This window comes from Ambystoma mexicanum, chromosome 1p (assembly GCF_040938575.1).
Source record: "Ambystoma mexicanum isolate Mex_15411 chromosome 1p, UKY_AmexF1_1, whole genome shotgun sequence".
NCBI lineage: Eukaryota > Metazoa > Chordata > Amphibia > Caudata > Ambystomatidae > Ambystoma > Ambystoma mexicanum.
Genome location: NC_090921.1, coordinates 44,025,378 through 44,041,642, shown reverse-complemented (window position 1 = coordinate 44,041,642; position 16,265 = coordinate 44,025,378). Strand labels below are relative to the sequence as shown.

At 51.4% G+C, this 16,265-nt stretch overlaps 1 non-coding gene across 1 annotated transcript; it reads right to left on the bottom strand.

The window, feature by feature from the left end:
* Positions 1-10,743: 10,743 nt before the first annotated feature.
* On the bottom strand, positions 10,744-10,897 carry LOC138466577 (5.8S ribosomal RNA). The gene has a single exon (XR_011267976.1). It is a non-coding gene; the product is annotated as a 5.8S ribosomal RNA (ribosomal RNA).
* Between the last annotated feature and the right edge of the window lie 5,368 nt (positions 10,898-16,265).

Sequence of the window (16,265 nt, the reverse complement as noted above, 5' to 3'; positions counted from 1 at the left end):
CTTTCCTTTCACTTATACGATAGTCCAACTGAACTACTAAATCAATCAATTCCTCACAAGAAGAAGGGCGTTGGACTACACTGGACAAGGCATCCTTCAACTCCTCCTTGAGGCCTCTATAAAAAAGAGAAGACCTCTTCTCTGCTGGCCACTGGGATTCTAAAACCAAAGACCTAAACTGTGTGATATATGTAACCAAGTCTCTGTTTCCTTGACGCAAATCTAATAATTCACCATCAATTTCTAAGGACAGTTGTCTTTTATCAAACATTTTCTTAAATTCTTCCATAAAAAGAGAAACATCTTTTAAAGATAAACTCTTCTGCCTGACCAATAAACCTGCCCAAGTAGAAGCCTCTCCAGATAAATAAGACATCATAAAAGTAACTTTGGAAGCATCAGAAGGAAATAGTTCGGGCCTACTAAGAAAGTGCAACTCACATTGGGTTACAAACGTCTGAAATTTACTTGAATCTCCGTAGTAACGCTCTGGAGCTGCCAAAGGTACTGGCATAACTAATGCCCTAAAACCTCCCTCTGCCCCATCACCTCTACCCACACCTCTCTCCTCACCAACCCTTACCAATTCCGGGGGAAATTCTTCTCTCCCAATTCCCTGCGTCTGTGCCATCTTTTCACTTAACTCATCTACTCGTTGTCCTAATTTTTTATTCTCTTGATATGCCACCTTTAATTCTTCCTGTAATTCCCTCACTAAAACACTTAACGCTTCCATTGAGAACTCGGGGTTCATGACAGCTTAGGAGGACTATTTTTTCTGGCCTTTCATACTGTCAGGCTTTCTCAAATCTGATGTTGTCCCCGGAAGCTGCTGAACCCCCGCAGTCCCCTTTGGATGCTAACCTCTTAACTGGTATCAAACAGTTCAGTTGAGAGCACCCCCAAGGGAAAGGGGGAAAATGGGACAAAATAATAAACTTCAGGTTTTGCTCAGCTTCTTTATCTGTCAACCTGTTGGTGAAAATAACAACAAATTCACTTTAGTCACTAACCTTTGAATTCCTTGGCTCTGACTTCTCGTTATAATATTAAGTAAATAAACACGCCACCATACCTGATTATCCTCTGTGAATAACTTAGAGGACGTGTGTGTGAATTCAAATGAAGAAAACAGAAAAATAGAGTCTCAGATGCTCTTACTAATTTCTTCAATTCGGTTGTGAAAAAGCTGCTAATCTCTCTCAGTTTAATGAGTTAATCTTCAAGCAGTTCCAATGTCATTTACCCAAACAACCCGCTGGAAATATTTTACATGTAGTTTGTATTGATGATTTCTAGCTGCTTCAATACCAATTCCAAAAATGACACTCTGGCTATTCAAGTTAAAATGGTTTGTTTCCTGAATATATAAAAGTGTTCATTAATTGGATCTTTTGCTGGCAAAGATGATCGCTCATAAAAGAAGCGTTCTTTTAACCAGAATATGCGCATGCGTGAAGATATTGTTTACTCCTTCTAAAATGGAAGCGCACAAAAACAAGGAAATGAGTTCAAAAATGAAACTGGCATGGGCGCATGCGTAAATGAATAGTATTCCACTCTTCTTAATATGAAGTGTTCAAACAGGAAGGAGAAAGTCCTCAGTTCCGGACACTAATCCTTGAAGAGGCAGCCCAGTGATGATCACGCGCCAGGTTAGAATGTTAGTAAATTAAACATAACGCTTCAGAGTCGCATGGCTACCACACTGTCACTTGCGCAGACAGTGTAAGATTTCTAACGCTAGTCCGACGCTAATAAAAGCACTGTTACCGAAAAAGGGTACAATACTCAATATTTTATACGGCCGAAAAAACACACGACGCTAAAATGATAAACAGACCTCCACACTCCAACTAGCCAATTGCAAAAAATGTGACGCAGTTCAGTAAATTTAAATACAGTTCTAGAAGTTCAAAAATAGATTCATGAAAGAACGAAATGAACTACTATTTTAACAAAAACTAATAAAAACAGGAACAAGTTAATTAATGGAATTAATATTTAACTCCTGCTTGAAAATCACAAAGATCCATAAAAGATAATGAATTCACTTAGCTTGCTTCTTTCTTTCACCGGAACGTTTTCTAAGTTTCTTCTTAAATCTCCAACACTTTCCAGAACCAAAATAACTAATTTTAGGCACAAGGGCCTAACTAAAGTTTTCTAAATCTTAAGAGCTTCAAACATAGGACCTTCCAGCTGGGCTTCTGACAATGAAAGGCGGTTTAGAATGTTCCAACAATGCCCTTCTGTTACTTCTGACCAATCACTGATCCTTTTGGAAGTCTCCATTTTGACTTGGGAAGCTCTCCACACTCTGCACAGAAAGCCAAGGCCCAAACCATACTTTATGTTAATCATATCCTCATTCTACCACATTCAACCAAATCCCACGAAACCTGACATAACCCTACCCTCACCCTAACCCCTAACCTAATTCTAAACAGTGCAATCACAAGTCCTCCCCAACCTCCCTATCCTATTGCTTTCACACTTATTTAAACCCTTACTCTATTAACCCTACCTTACTATAACCCCTGGCCCAGCACTTGCCCTGACTGGTACTCTACCCACTAATAATAATACAATAATAGTTTCAGTGCAGCAGCACTTTAGCTGCACTTTACCAGTTAATCAAATAGAGCCACACATACGCCAGCTAAGCGCCCTGCGACACCAAGTGACCACATGGGCAGTTTGTAACCTGCGGCAGGGAGGCTTTTATGAGCATAAAATTAAATAAATAAATAAGACTCTTTCATCTTACTGCTTATACATGCAATGAACAGAGATGGTGTTAGGGAGAATTCTCTGTTTAGGCTGAAATTCCTAACCTAGTGAGTCCCACAGCAGCTTTGCTGGATTTTTGGGGTTTATTTTTTTTTCTCCTGCCAAGAGTGAGACTCTTTTACCCTCACTCTTGGGCATGATTTGAGTGTGTCTCTTTGATTCTAGATGTGTTTAATGGGCTATGGGGTATTTTACTCCATAGGGCTTCATGTGTTTTTGTGATGTGTGTCACCCTCAGTGCAGTAACACAGGGGTGTCATAGTGACCCCCCAGTATAGACTCCATACCCTGGGACTGACTACTGTCTCCCAGGGCATGTAAAGTCACCATTGACTTTACTAGTCTCAAATTCTGAACAGAACAAGTACAAACCATCATATTGTGGACATACTGGCCGGGGCAATTCGATTGCCCCGGGGTCTGTTAGTCGAGGGGGCACGTCTCCATCCCCCCTGATTGAGTTTTGGCTGGTGGCAGTGGATACTACTTTTTATATTCAACCACGAATATATCCCTATGGGATTTCCCATTGTTCGAGGCTTCCAACTTTAATTATTTAATTCCTATAGCCTCGAACATCCCGCCAGTTTATTTATTTAATATTAATTCCCCGGTTGGTATTTTTTTGCCAGAACTCGGTTCTAAAATGGCGTTTGTGTTCGCTTCTGTGACTCCAACCCAAGTTGAGCCCTTTCGTTCCACTATTTTGGCGGGCTTCTCCACAGAAGCCCTCCAAAGTGGTGCCACTCTGTCTGGGGTACTTAGGAGGGGTGGAGGGGGATTTAGGCACCCTGGACCGAGTTGCCTAGGCAACTCAAGTCGCACTCCGTCCATACATCCTAGAGAGTCCATCAGCATTTTGATGGTGACACCTTGACCTATGTTCTATGGTCAAATAAAAGGTTTTCCTTTGCAAGCTTTGCAAGCTGTATGACCTACAAACCGTTTGAGGAGCATCAGTTTTTTTTTTTGAAACTATAGGGGATCTGGTTGACCAGTCCCTCAGAAGTTGGTACAACTTCTGAACCTGTGTTAGCTTTTTCCAGGGGTCCTTATAAAGGATTCCCTTGGATTTAGAGGGGCCTCCAAGGTTCCTCACCACCTCTCTTGTGGGAGCAGGTTGGGTCTTAGGCCTCTTGGTTGGAGGGGTTAGGGTTAGGCAATGTACCTGCTTCCCCTTCCTCTTAGATCTAACCTTACCTACTTTAGGAGTTCCCCCCCTAATATTAGGATTAGAGTTGGGGTCTTCAGTAGAAGGTCCAACAGTCTGAAGGGTTTTGGCCTTAGACTGTTCTTTCCCCCTAATATTAGGATTAGAGTTGGGGTCTTCAGTAGAAGGTCCAACAGTCTGAAGGGTTTTGGCCTTAGACTTTTCTTTCCTGGTTTTCCACCAGTATTGAGAATAACCAGTTCTCTCAGGCCTAGGTAAGGGTCCAGTGTTAGGGAGAATTCTCTATTTAGGCTGAATTTCCTAACCTAGTGAGTCCCCCAGCAGCTTTGCTGGATTTTTGGGGTTTATTTTTTTCTCCTGCCAAGAGTGAGACTCTTTTACCCTCACTCTTGGGCATGATTTGAGCAGTGGCGATCAGTCTGAGGTTATCTAGAGTCACCAAAGCGGCCGGGCGAGCCCGGAATGGTCTTGGTCTGATAAATGCACGCATCCCGGGAGGTCAGTGCTCGTCGGCATGTACTATCTCGAGAATTACCACAGTTATCAAGGTAACAGATGGAGCGACCAAAGGAACCATAACTGATTTAATGAGCCATTCGCAGTTTCACTGTACCGGCTGTGTGTACTTACACGTGCATGGGTTAATCTTTGAGACAAGCACATGCTACAGGCAGGATTAACCAGGTAGCCCCACCTGCTGGAGGGTGGCAATGGGGGGAGCCGCGGGCCCGCCTAAGAGCCAACCTTCGCGTCCTCTGGGGGCCGTCACTTGAGCGTCGGGCCTGGGTGGTCAGGTCGGTCACGTGGGCGCTGGCGGTCCGGCCCGCTCCACCACGCCACATGGTGGGTGGGAAGTCGAACCAGCCCAGGCACAACTTGGAGCGGTAAGGGGTTTTGCCCGCAACACTGCCACCATAGTGGCGATGGAGGGGGTCAGCACCCCGCGGAACATGCGTTCCGAATGGCTGGAAAAACGTGCTTGACGGAGCAGGGCCCGGCCACCCGACCCTGTCCAGTCTGATCTGACAAGCAGTCCAACCCTAGATGGACCAAGTGCACCAAATCGATCCAATGGAGTGCTCGGAAGAGCACCCCCAGCAGGCCAGTCTCTGCTGGGGTGCTGCATGGGGCACGGCCCCCCGGCTGGCCCAGGGAGGTGCAGTGGTTTTGCCACAGAGCCAAGATCAGGCAGGTAGAACCCAGAGGATGCGCAGACAAGTCCCTCTCCCCCTATCTATAGTAATCCAGACAAAGGTGACTAAGCTTTCATGTAATGTGTGCGCCCAGATTGACAGAGGGGGACCTCTTGCCAAAAGCATCCGGGCTCCTTGTAGACCCAACTGAAAGCAAATTTCCAATTGACAACCATCAGGATTTCCAGAGAAGCCCGGCCATCTGGTCCTTGCAGTCGTTCCTATGGCCGACGACCAGATGGCCGGGCTCAGAGAGCAGCCATCTGGTAGGGCAATGCATTACAATGGGCCTGGACAGGAAGGGCCTTTGGCCCCCGTCTGGCAAAGAACCAAGGGCTGGCAGGTGCCGGACGGTCCTCCTTGAGCTCCGCCCAGGCCGCTTAGAGCTTCTCCCCCCACATTAATGCTTTTCCCTAGGGGGAGAGACGGGGATACTGGGACCGCTGCCGAGCTTTGAGTGACGGTCGAACCAGCCCCTTTAGAATTTTTTCCCTCCGGGGAGGGACGGGGATCCCGCCGGGCGTAGGGACCTTTTAAGACCACCAGGCACCCATGGCCAGGCTGCAACAGCCCCAGCCTCCTCCCTGGAGCTCGGCAAAGGCCTGGCCCGTCTTAGAGCTTCCCACTCCACATTAGAGCTTTTCCCACCGGGGAGGGATGGGGACCCTGCCGGGGCACCCCTGGACTGCCGCCAGGCCTGGTGACGGTCGACAGGCACCCAAGGCCAGGTTGCAGCAGCCCGGCATTGGGCGCCTGCATGGAGCTCTGTCCCGGCCCACCTTAGAGCTTCCCCCTCCACATTAGAGCTTTTCCCTCCGTGGAGGGACAGGGCCATGCCGGGCTCGCCGCCAGGCTGGGGGATAGTCGACAGGCTCCCAAGGATGGGTTTTCAGCAGCCTGGAGCTCGGGCTGGGCTGCCTCAGAGCTTCCCCTGCAACATTAGAGCTTCTCCCACGGGCGGGACTGGGACCCAATCGCAAGGGAGGCATGCAAGGCCAGGGGCCAGCCCCTCCAGCCGCCCCGGGGCTTCAGCATGCCCCCTTATGAGCTTTTCCCTGTGAGGAGTGATGGGGACCCCGCCGGGGCTCCCTGCGACCACCACTGGTCCCGGGAACCTTTGAGACAGATGCCCAAGGCCAGGGGCAGCAGCCCTGGCCACCCTGGAGCTCTGGCCAGGTCCCCTTAGAGCTGCTCCCTCCACATTTGAGCCTTGCCCTCCAAACTAACCCACAAACACCATGGAAGTCAGGTCCGGCCACTACGAGCGCCCCTTGACACGCGCACCTCGTTTTGGACTTGACCGCAAAAGGGAGGCACTGGACCGAGAACCAGGAGCAACCCACGAATGCCATGGAACTCAAGGCCGGATGCTATAAGCAGTTATAGCCCAGTGGAGGGAAGGGGCCCGCTCAGGGTGCCACCTTGACACACGCACCCCGAGGACCGGGAGCAGCCCACGAACGCCATGGAATGGAGGCCAGTAACAGCGCAATGGCTGACCTGGAGGCCACAGGGTGGCCCTTCCACACCGACTGGAGACAAATGTATGAGCCAGCCACGCCGGCTGCAACTTGGGCCATCTGATCCACCGTCCGTGACTTGGGCCATCTAGTTCTACTCCCCGGACCAGATAGCCCGGCGGCCCTCTGGCCACGCCTGCCCCGAACCCACCATCCAGGGGCACAGGCTTAAGATTCCACCCCCGTGGGGTCGGGGGCTTAAGCCGCTGCCTCTCTTCCCGGGGCTTAAGGCACCAACCTCATGCGCCCTCGGGCCCGGGCCTGGGAGACACTTCCTTGCTGACTATTAAGCCCCACACAGTGGGGGGCTTAAGGAACCCGACCGGAGGAGACAAGTGCAGGAGCCAGCCTCGCCAGCCACAACTTGGGCCATCTGGTCTGCCAGCCATGACTCGGGCCATCTGGTCCTACTCCCCTGGCCTATTGGCCCGGCGGCCTGCCAGCTGCGCCTGCTCCGACCCCACCATCCATGGGCACGGGGCTTAAGGAAGGTTCCAAGCCCCCCGCACACCCTGGGGAGGCTTGCAGCCTCTATTCCCCCGCCCTGTCCTGGGACTTAAGGCACCACCTCGACGCCGGCCCGGGGCTGAGGCCATCTGGTCCACCGGGCAGACTGGGAAAGGTGAGAAGAGCGCTCACCGCCCATCCCGCACACCCCCGCGGATGTGCACCTAGAGTGGGTGGGAGTCTCCCGTGCTCCCCGCAGAAAGGCGGGAGGAAGGACTGAGGCCCTTCGAGGACCTTGTGACAAAAGCTTGGCTCAGAAGATGACTTTTAATAGAGCGCAGCGAGGTAGCTGCTGTGCTACTTACGAAACCCTGACCCAGAATCAAGTCGTTTACGAATGATTTAGCACCAGGTTCCCCATGAACATGCATTGCACTAAGGGTGAGAGAGATGGCCCCCTTCTGTCCACACTCGAGTCCCAAGGCGAGCGGCTAGATAGTAGGTAGGGACAGTGGGAATCTCGTTCATCCATTCATGCGCGTCACTAATTAGATGATAAGGCATTTGGCTACCTTAAGAGAGTCATAGTTACCCCCGCTGTTTACCTGCGCTTCATTGAATTTCTTCACTTTGACATTCAGAGCACTGGGCAGAAATCACATTGCGTCAACACCCACTGCGGGCCTTCGCAATGCTTTGTTTTAATTAAACAGTCGGATTCCCCTGGTCCGCACCAGTTCTAAGTCAGCTGCTAGGCATCGGCAGAGGCAGAACGTCAGCCCCGAATTCCGCAAGGGAAATGGAGAGAGGCGACCACCGCAACTGGAGCAATCCACAGGAAGGGCCCGGCTCGCATCTAGAATCGGCGCCGCCCCTGGGGGGAGACGCCTCATCCAGCAGTGGCGCATGCCGAGCCCCACTTCATGCCCCAGCCTGACTGACCCAGCCCTTAGAGCCAATCCTTATCCCGAAGTTACGGATCTTGCTGACTTCCCTTACCTACATTGTTCCAACATGCCAGAGGCTGTTCACCTTGGAGACCTGCTGCGGATATGGGTACGGCTCTGCGCGAGATTTACACCATCTCACCCTGGATTTTCAAAGACCAGCGAGAGCTCACCGGATGCCGCCGGAACCGTGTGCTTTCCAAGGCTCGGGCCCCTTTCTCGGGGCAAACCCATTCCAGGGTGTCCTGCCCTTCACAAAGAAAAGAGAACTCTCCTCAGGGCTACCGCCGGCTTCTCCGGGATCATTTGCGTTACCGCACTGGACGCTGCGAGGGCGCCTGTCTCCGCCACTCCGGGCTCGGGGATCTGAACCCGAATCCCTTTTGATCGGCTGAGGGCAACGAAGGCCATCGCCCGTCCCTTCCGAACGGCGCTCGCCCATCTCCTAGGACCGACTGACCCATGGTCAACTGCTGTTCACATGGATCCCTTCTCTACTTCGGCCTTCAAAGTTCTTGTTTGAATATTTGCTACTACCACCAAAATCTGCACCTGAGGCTGCTCCACCTTGGCCCTGGCCCCGGGCTTCCGTGTGCACCACAGTGGCCCTCCTACTCGTCGTGGCTTAGCTCCCTCGGCTCTCAGCACCAGCGAGGGCCAGGTATGAGCCCGGTGCTCCAGCGCCATCCATTTTCAGGGCTAGTTGATTAGGCAGGTGGTTGATTAGAGGATTCTCACTTCCATGGCCACCGTCCTGCTGTCTATATCAACCAACACCTTTTCTGGGGTCTGATGAGCGTTGGCATCGGGTGCCTTAACCCGGCGTTCAGTTCATCCCGCAGCACCAGTTCTGCTTACCAAAAGTGGCCCACTGGGCACTGGCATTCGATGGCTGGCTCCACGCCATTGAGCCAGGCTTCTTACCCATTTAAAGTTTGGGAATAGGTTGAGATCGTTTCAGCCCCAAGACCTCTAATCATTCGCTTTACCAGATAAAACTATGGTTTCCCAGCATCAGCTATCCTGAGGGAAACTTCAGAGGGAACCAGCTACTAGATGGTTCAATTAGTCTTTCGCCCCTATATCCAGGTCGGATGACCAATTTGCACGTCAGAACCGCTACTGACCTCCACCAGAGTTTCCTCTGGATTCACCCTGCCCAGGCATAGTTCACCATCTTTTGGGTCCTATCACACACGCTCATACTCTAACTCCCCGATAGAGCGGGCTAGACGGGCCGGTGGTGCACCCACCACAACGCTGCAATGGTTCCCACCTCAGCCAGTGTGCGCCAGCCCTCACCTTCATTGTGCCACAGGGTTTCGTACGGCCCTCTGACTCCCGCACGTGTTAGATTCCTTGGTCCGTGTTTCAAGACAGGTCGGGTGGGTAACCGACATCACCGCAGAAGACCCCTGGCGCCCTTCATGGGTCTCCCCGCAAGGCAGTGCAACATGGTCAGGGTGCACTGAGGACATTCCACCCCAATCGACAGTCGCACCGGGAGCAGGGGGCCCCGTCCCCCATGACCCGCCAAGAGGGGCCGGGACGGTTGCCACAGAAGGGTGCAACAGTGGCCACTCTCCCTTGGCCCCACAGACACGGCGAAACTGCTGCCAGGGGGCTGTAACACTCTCCGCCAGAGAGGAGAGCCACGTGCCCTCCCAGGGCCTTCCCAGCTGAACCGTAGCCGGTCACGGTGCACTGCCACGGAGGAAATGAGCCATGCGGGGGCCGGGTGCGCCCGGGCAGCGGTCCTGCGAAGTGATCTGCCATTCCGGGCGACCGACCTGCTCGCCGTGTTGAATCCTCCAGGTGGACTGCATGGACCCCACCTGTTTACCTCTCGACGGTTTCATGCCCTCTTGAACTCTCTCTTCAAAGTTCTTTTCAACTTTTCCTTATGGTACTTGTTGGCTATCGGTCTAGCACCCGTATTTAGCCTTAGATGGAGTTTACCACACATTCCCAAACAACCCGACTCCGAGAAGACCTGATCTCGGCGTGCCAGGGGCCTCTACCGTCCTAACACTGTCCGCGGGGTGAGCCTCGATCAGTAGGACTTGGGCCCCCTGAGCGACGCCGGGGAGTCAGTCTTCTGTACGCCACATTTTCTGCGCCCGCCGCCGGATGGGGATTCGGTGCTGGGCCTCTTCACTCCCCGTTACTGAGGGAATCCCGGTTAGTTTCTTTTCCTCCACTTAGTAATATGCTTAAATTCAGCGGGTTACCACGTCTGACCTGAGGTCGTAGTCGAGGGAGCAGAAGAGCTCCGTGGGGCGGCTGGCCTTGGGCCCAGTGCTGTATTGGGGGTTAGCCCTTAGCCCCATGCCTCTGACGTGCCCGATCTTGTGCTTTCCCGATCCACGGCCGAAAACCCACCTGGTCGTAGGACACCACATTCAGCCACACGGGCTTTTTCAAGGCCCGCCGCCACCTCCACTGCCACCCCTGGGCTGCACCGGGCGCCCGTCCCTACCGAAACCTGTGCGCGAGGCGGGGAGATGGAGGGAGGCCGGGACGCGCGGGCTGCGAGCCTGTGGAGCCCGGTCCAGAGGGATCCTGCGATGGTGCTGATCGGGGTCTGACCTTAGTGGGACGAAGGGAATGGAGTCCCTGCGACAGCCCCAGCCCTGCCCGGGAAGGGAACCCTGGGGCGATTGACGGTCAAGCGACCCTCAGGCAGGCGTAGCCCCAGGAGGAATCCGGGGCCGCATGGTGCTTTCGAAGTGTCGATGATCAATGTGTCCTGCAATTCACACTAATTTTCGCAGCAAGTTGGGTTCCTCATCGACGCGCGAGCCAAGTGATCCACCGGCAAGTGTCACAGGCAACTTTTGTTTGTTCAGACATCGGGCCGAACCTGCTGGTGCAGGAGAGGCCCGGGGGAGGCAGCGCCGCCTGTCCCGCCCGCTGTGGACTAGACCGCCCGGCACCCCATTTAGCTTCCTCACTTGGGAATCGTCCGAGACCATCTGGAGTTTAAAGACAAAACAAAAAAAATAATTCAGGCACTCAGGCCGGGAAGCCTGCCCGCCACCTGCATCAGCAGCACAGTGGCAGGGCTTTCCACGGCGAAGGAGGCAGGCTGCTCTGCCAATGGCCCACCCGCCTGATTCCCGCTTGACCTACCCTCGGCCCCTACCCCATCTGCTGCTCCCCTTTTGATAAGTCGGACAGAGAGGCGGACGAGATTCGGCACGGGCAAGGGGGGTAGGGTGGTACCGCAAAAGTCTTCAAACTGCAGCCCAGCCACACGTGGCCAAGCTCCAGGTACCTTGTCCATAGGGAAGGTTGCCCGCTGTGCCGGCATGTCTGGCCATCGCTCACCCACGATCATGGGCAGCCGGAACCTCGAAGCCCGCCCATCCAGTAAGCCCAGCTGCACCATGGCTCAGGGCTCACTCGGTGTGCCGGGCCCTGTCCACCCTGGGGAGGCATCCCTCGAGAATGGCATGGCTTCCCTCAGCTCCCGGCTGCTCCCACTCTGGGGCTTCCCTGCTGACCGGGGTGTGCCCGCCCAATGCCCGGCCTGCTGGTGGGTCGGGGTGGAGGAGCGCGCCCCCACCCACCGTGGAGGCTCAGGGGCCAGCTCAGTGAGGAGAGGACAGAGGGGCTCCCTCTATCCGGTCAGAGGGGAGGTTCCCCAGCAAATAAACCCAACCCCGCCAGGGCGTTCCTGTCCATCTGCTGGGTTGCAGACCCCCCTCTGGCAGAAGGGAATCCCGCTCCCCGGGGCTGTGGGTCGTGCACATCTGGAACGCAGCTCTCCTTCCGGCTGCTACGCCGTTAATGATCCTTCTACAGGTTCACCTACGGAAACCTTGTTGCAGTTTTTACTTCCTCTAGATAGTCAAGTTTGATCGTCTTCTCGGCGCTCCACCAGGTCCATTGCTGACCCCGGCGCGACCGATCTGAGAACCTGACTAAACTATCTAATCGGTGGTAGCGACGTGTCGTGTGTATAAAGGGCAGGGACTTAATCAATATGAGCTTATTACCTGCACTTACTGGGAATTCCTTGTTCATGGGAAATAATTGCAATCCCCAGTCCCTATCACGAACGGGGTTCAGCGGGTTACCCGCACCTGTCAGCGAAGAGTAGACAAACGCTGATCTGTTCAGTGTAGAACTCATGCAGCCCCGGGCATCTAAGGGCATCACAGACTTGTTATTGCTCGATCTCGTGTGGCTGAAATCCACTTCTCCCTCTAAGAAGTTGAACGCCATCCGATGGGGGGTCGCGTAACTAGTTAGCATGGAGGAGTCTCGTTCGTTATTGGAATTAAACAGACAAATCGCTCCACCATCTAAGAACGGCCATGCACCACCACACACAGAATCGAGAAAGAGCTATCAATCTGTCAATCCTTTCCGTGTCCGGGCCGGGTGAGGTTTTCTGTGTTGAGTCAAATTAAGCTGCAGGCTCCACTCCTGGTGGTGCCCTTCCATCAATTCCTTTAAGTTTCAGCTTTGTAACCATACTCCCCCCGGTTTCCAAAGGCAGGTTTCCCGAAGCTGCTCGGCGGGTCATGGGAATAACGCAGCTGGATATCTAGTCAGCATCATTTATGGTCGGTTCTACGACGGTATCTGATCGTCTTCGAACGTCCGACTTTTGTTCTTGATTAATGAAAATATCCTTGGCAAATGCTTTTGCTTTGGTTCATCTTGTGCCAGTCCAAGAATTTCACCTCTACCAGCACTTTATGAATGCCCCAGGCCGTCCCTCTTAATCATGGCCCCATTTCGGAAAACCATCAAAATAGATCCGGAGTCCTATTCCATTATTCCTAGCTCAAGTATTCAGGCGACCGGCCGGCTTTGAACACTCTAATTTTCTCAAAGTAAACGCTTCGTATCCCCAGGACACTCAGTCAGGAGCATCAAGGGGAGCCGAAAGGCAGGGGCTGCACCAGGCGGTACCTCGACTAGTGGCGGACCGCCAGCTCAATCCCAAGATCCAACTACAAGCTTTTTAACTGCAGCAACATTAATATACACTATTGGAGCTGGAATAACCGCGGCTGCTGGAACCAGACTTCCCTCCAATTGATCTGCGTTACAGGATTTAAAGTGTACTCATTCTAATTACAGGCTCTCAAAAGAGTCCTGTATTGTTATTTTTTGTCACTACCTCCCCGAGTCGGGAGTGGGTAATTTTCACGCCTGCTGCCTTTCTTGGATGTGGTAGCCGTTTCTCAGGCTCCCTCTCCGGAATCGAACACTAATTCCCCGTTACCCGTGGTCACCATGGTAGACACAGAAAGTACCATCGAAAGTTGATAGGGCAGACATCCGAATGTATCATCGCCATCACGGGGACGTGCGATCGGCCCAAAGTTATCTAGAGTCACCAAAGTAGTCTTGGTCTGATAAATGCACACATCCCGGGAGGTCAGCGCTCATCGGCATTTACTAGCTCTAGAATTACCACAGTTATCCAAGTAACAGATGGAGCGAATAATGGAACCATAACTAATATAATGAGCCATCTGCAGTTTCACTGTACTGGCCGTGTGTACTTACACGTGCATGGCTTAATCTTTGAGACAAGCATATGCTACTGGCAGGATCAACCAGGTAGCCGCACCTACTGGAGGGTGGCAACAGGGGGAGCCGCGTGCCCATCTCAGAGCCGACCTTCATGCCATATGACTTGCTATAACCCCTATCCAATCACTTGCCCTAACCCTTACTCTACCTAGTCCCTAATCAAGCCCCAACATCACTGGCCCTACACAACCACCAAAACAATAACCCTTGACCCTAAATGTACAAATGCAAAATCTCTACTCTAACGTTACGCTTACCCTAACCCCTATCCAAATCCTAGCACAAGCCGCCCACAAACTCCCTATCCATTTCTTCAACACATACCCTAAACCACAGCTCCATTTGTCCTAAACTTACCATAATCCCTACCCCAGCACTTGCACTTTCACTTACACTACCTAGTTCCAAATCACAACCCAACATCACAAGCCCTACAGAAATAGCCAGACCGTAACCCATTACCCTAACTGTACCAAACCAACATCTTTACTCTAATCTTACCCCTACCCTTACTCTAACCCCCTATCCTAATTATAAACAGGGCAATCGCAAGTCCTCCCCAACCTCTCCATCCCATGCTTTCACACTTACTTAAACCTTTACCCTATTAGCCCTTCCTTACTATAACCCGTGCCCCAGCAGGTTCCCTGACTGTTACTCTACCTAGCCACTAATAAACTCCCAACATCACCAGCCATGAACAACAGCCCGAACATAATCCCTTAGCATAAATGTACCAAACCAAATTCTTTACTCTAAACGTACCGTTATCCTTACCCTACCCTACCCTCTATCCTAATCCTAAATAAGGCAATGCCAAGCCCTCCCCATCCTCCCTATCCCTTTCTTTAACACTTACCTAAATCTTTCCTCTATTATCCCTAGGCTTACCATAACCCATACCCTAGCACTTACCCTGATTCTACCGACCCCATAATCAAGCCCCAACATTACCAGCCCTACAAAACAAAACCACCTAACCATAACCCTTAGCATAATTGTTCAAAATAAAAATATTTACCCTAACCTCTATTCTAATCCTAAACAAGGCCTTATCAAGTCCTCCACAACCTCCCTATTCCTTTCTTTAATAATTAAACTAATATTCTATTCGCCATAGCCTTACCCCAACCCCTGCCATAGCAATTGCCCCAAACTTTAACTAGCCCCTAATCTAGCACCAACACTGCCAGTCCTACACAACCACACAAACTCTAACCCTCTACCCTAATTGTACCAAAACAAAATATTTACTCTAACCCTACCCTTAGCCTAATCCCCATCCAAATCCTATGCATGGCAATCACACACCCCCCCCAACCTCCCTACCGCTTTAACACTTGCTTAAACATTTATTCTATTAACCCAACCTTACTATAACCACTGCCCCAGCACTTGCCCTGACCCTACATCACTGACCCTACATTTATCATGCCCCTAATCAAGCCCCAACATCACTAGCTTTACACAACCACCCAGACCTAACCCCTTACCCTAAATATACCAAGCCAAAATGTAGAGTCTAACTTGACCCCTACCCTTACTCTACTCTCTATACTTCCAAAAACCAACAAAACAGAACCAGAGTCCTATTCCAGTGTAGAGGAGGTGCCATGGCCCCGATCGTGCTCTTTTGCACCTCCTCCATTTTGTCAGGCCCCCCTGGACAGTCTGGGGCCCTTTGTTGATCTCTAGAACCCTCTCAGAAGCTTTCTGGGCCTCTCTTTCACTCTCTGGAGCTCTCTGATATTTCAGCAAAGGTGACCAGACAGCAGGCAAGGAGACAGAGTCAAGTTCATCAAGTTTTATTTCATGCCCAGCTGACACAGAGCCCAAAACAGCATCTTTGTCAATTACACAATCTCCTCTCCCCAGCTAAAAACGGAGCTCCCTTTATATCTTGTCAGAGAAAGAGGATTCAAACCCCACCTTTCCTAAACATGTCCAGAAAAGACTCTTCGTTGAACATTCGCGCACCGGGGAATTATGTGTTATCTATTTAAACCTTCAAAAATGAAATACATTCTGGCACACATCCTGGCTTTTTCCCTGTGATGTTGCCCCAATTATGGTCATGCAGCTGTTTCCCTTAGCTAAGTTTCCAGACACAGCCCAATTAACTGTGTGGTTTCAGCGTATTTGTCTGATTTCTGAAGGCACCTTAGCCTTGAATGTTTCAACTTCAGGACTACCTCATGCTAACACGCTCTGCAGCATTTCTTCATTTCACTCATTTTAGCAGCATTGTCAGTTAAAGGATTGCCCCCTACTGCATTCAATTGTTGGTACCTTATCTTCATCTCAACACCTCCATTACATTTCCCCATCTTTAAATTTCCTTGTTTGTTAAAACAATAATTTTCAACCACATCCATGTCCACCCTCCTTGATACTTATCTAAAAACATCCTATCACAACCCTACAATTTGTCACATACTAACGTATTGTTATTCTTAAAACAAAACATGACTGTGTCATCTTCTTCCATTTAAGCCCCACTTCCTGTAATCATTTGCTTTAAACTAACTGTATGCCTTAGATAATGTCACAGCCATTGTGAGACTCGAGAGGTTGGTCAAGCTTTGAGGTAACCCATTAGCCCATTGTCTCTTCGTATGTCATATCCTGTCTGCAACTC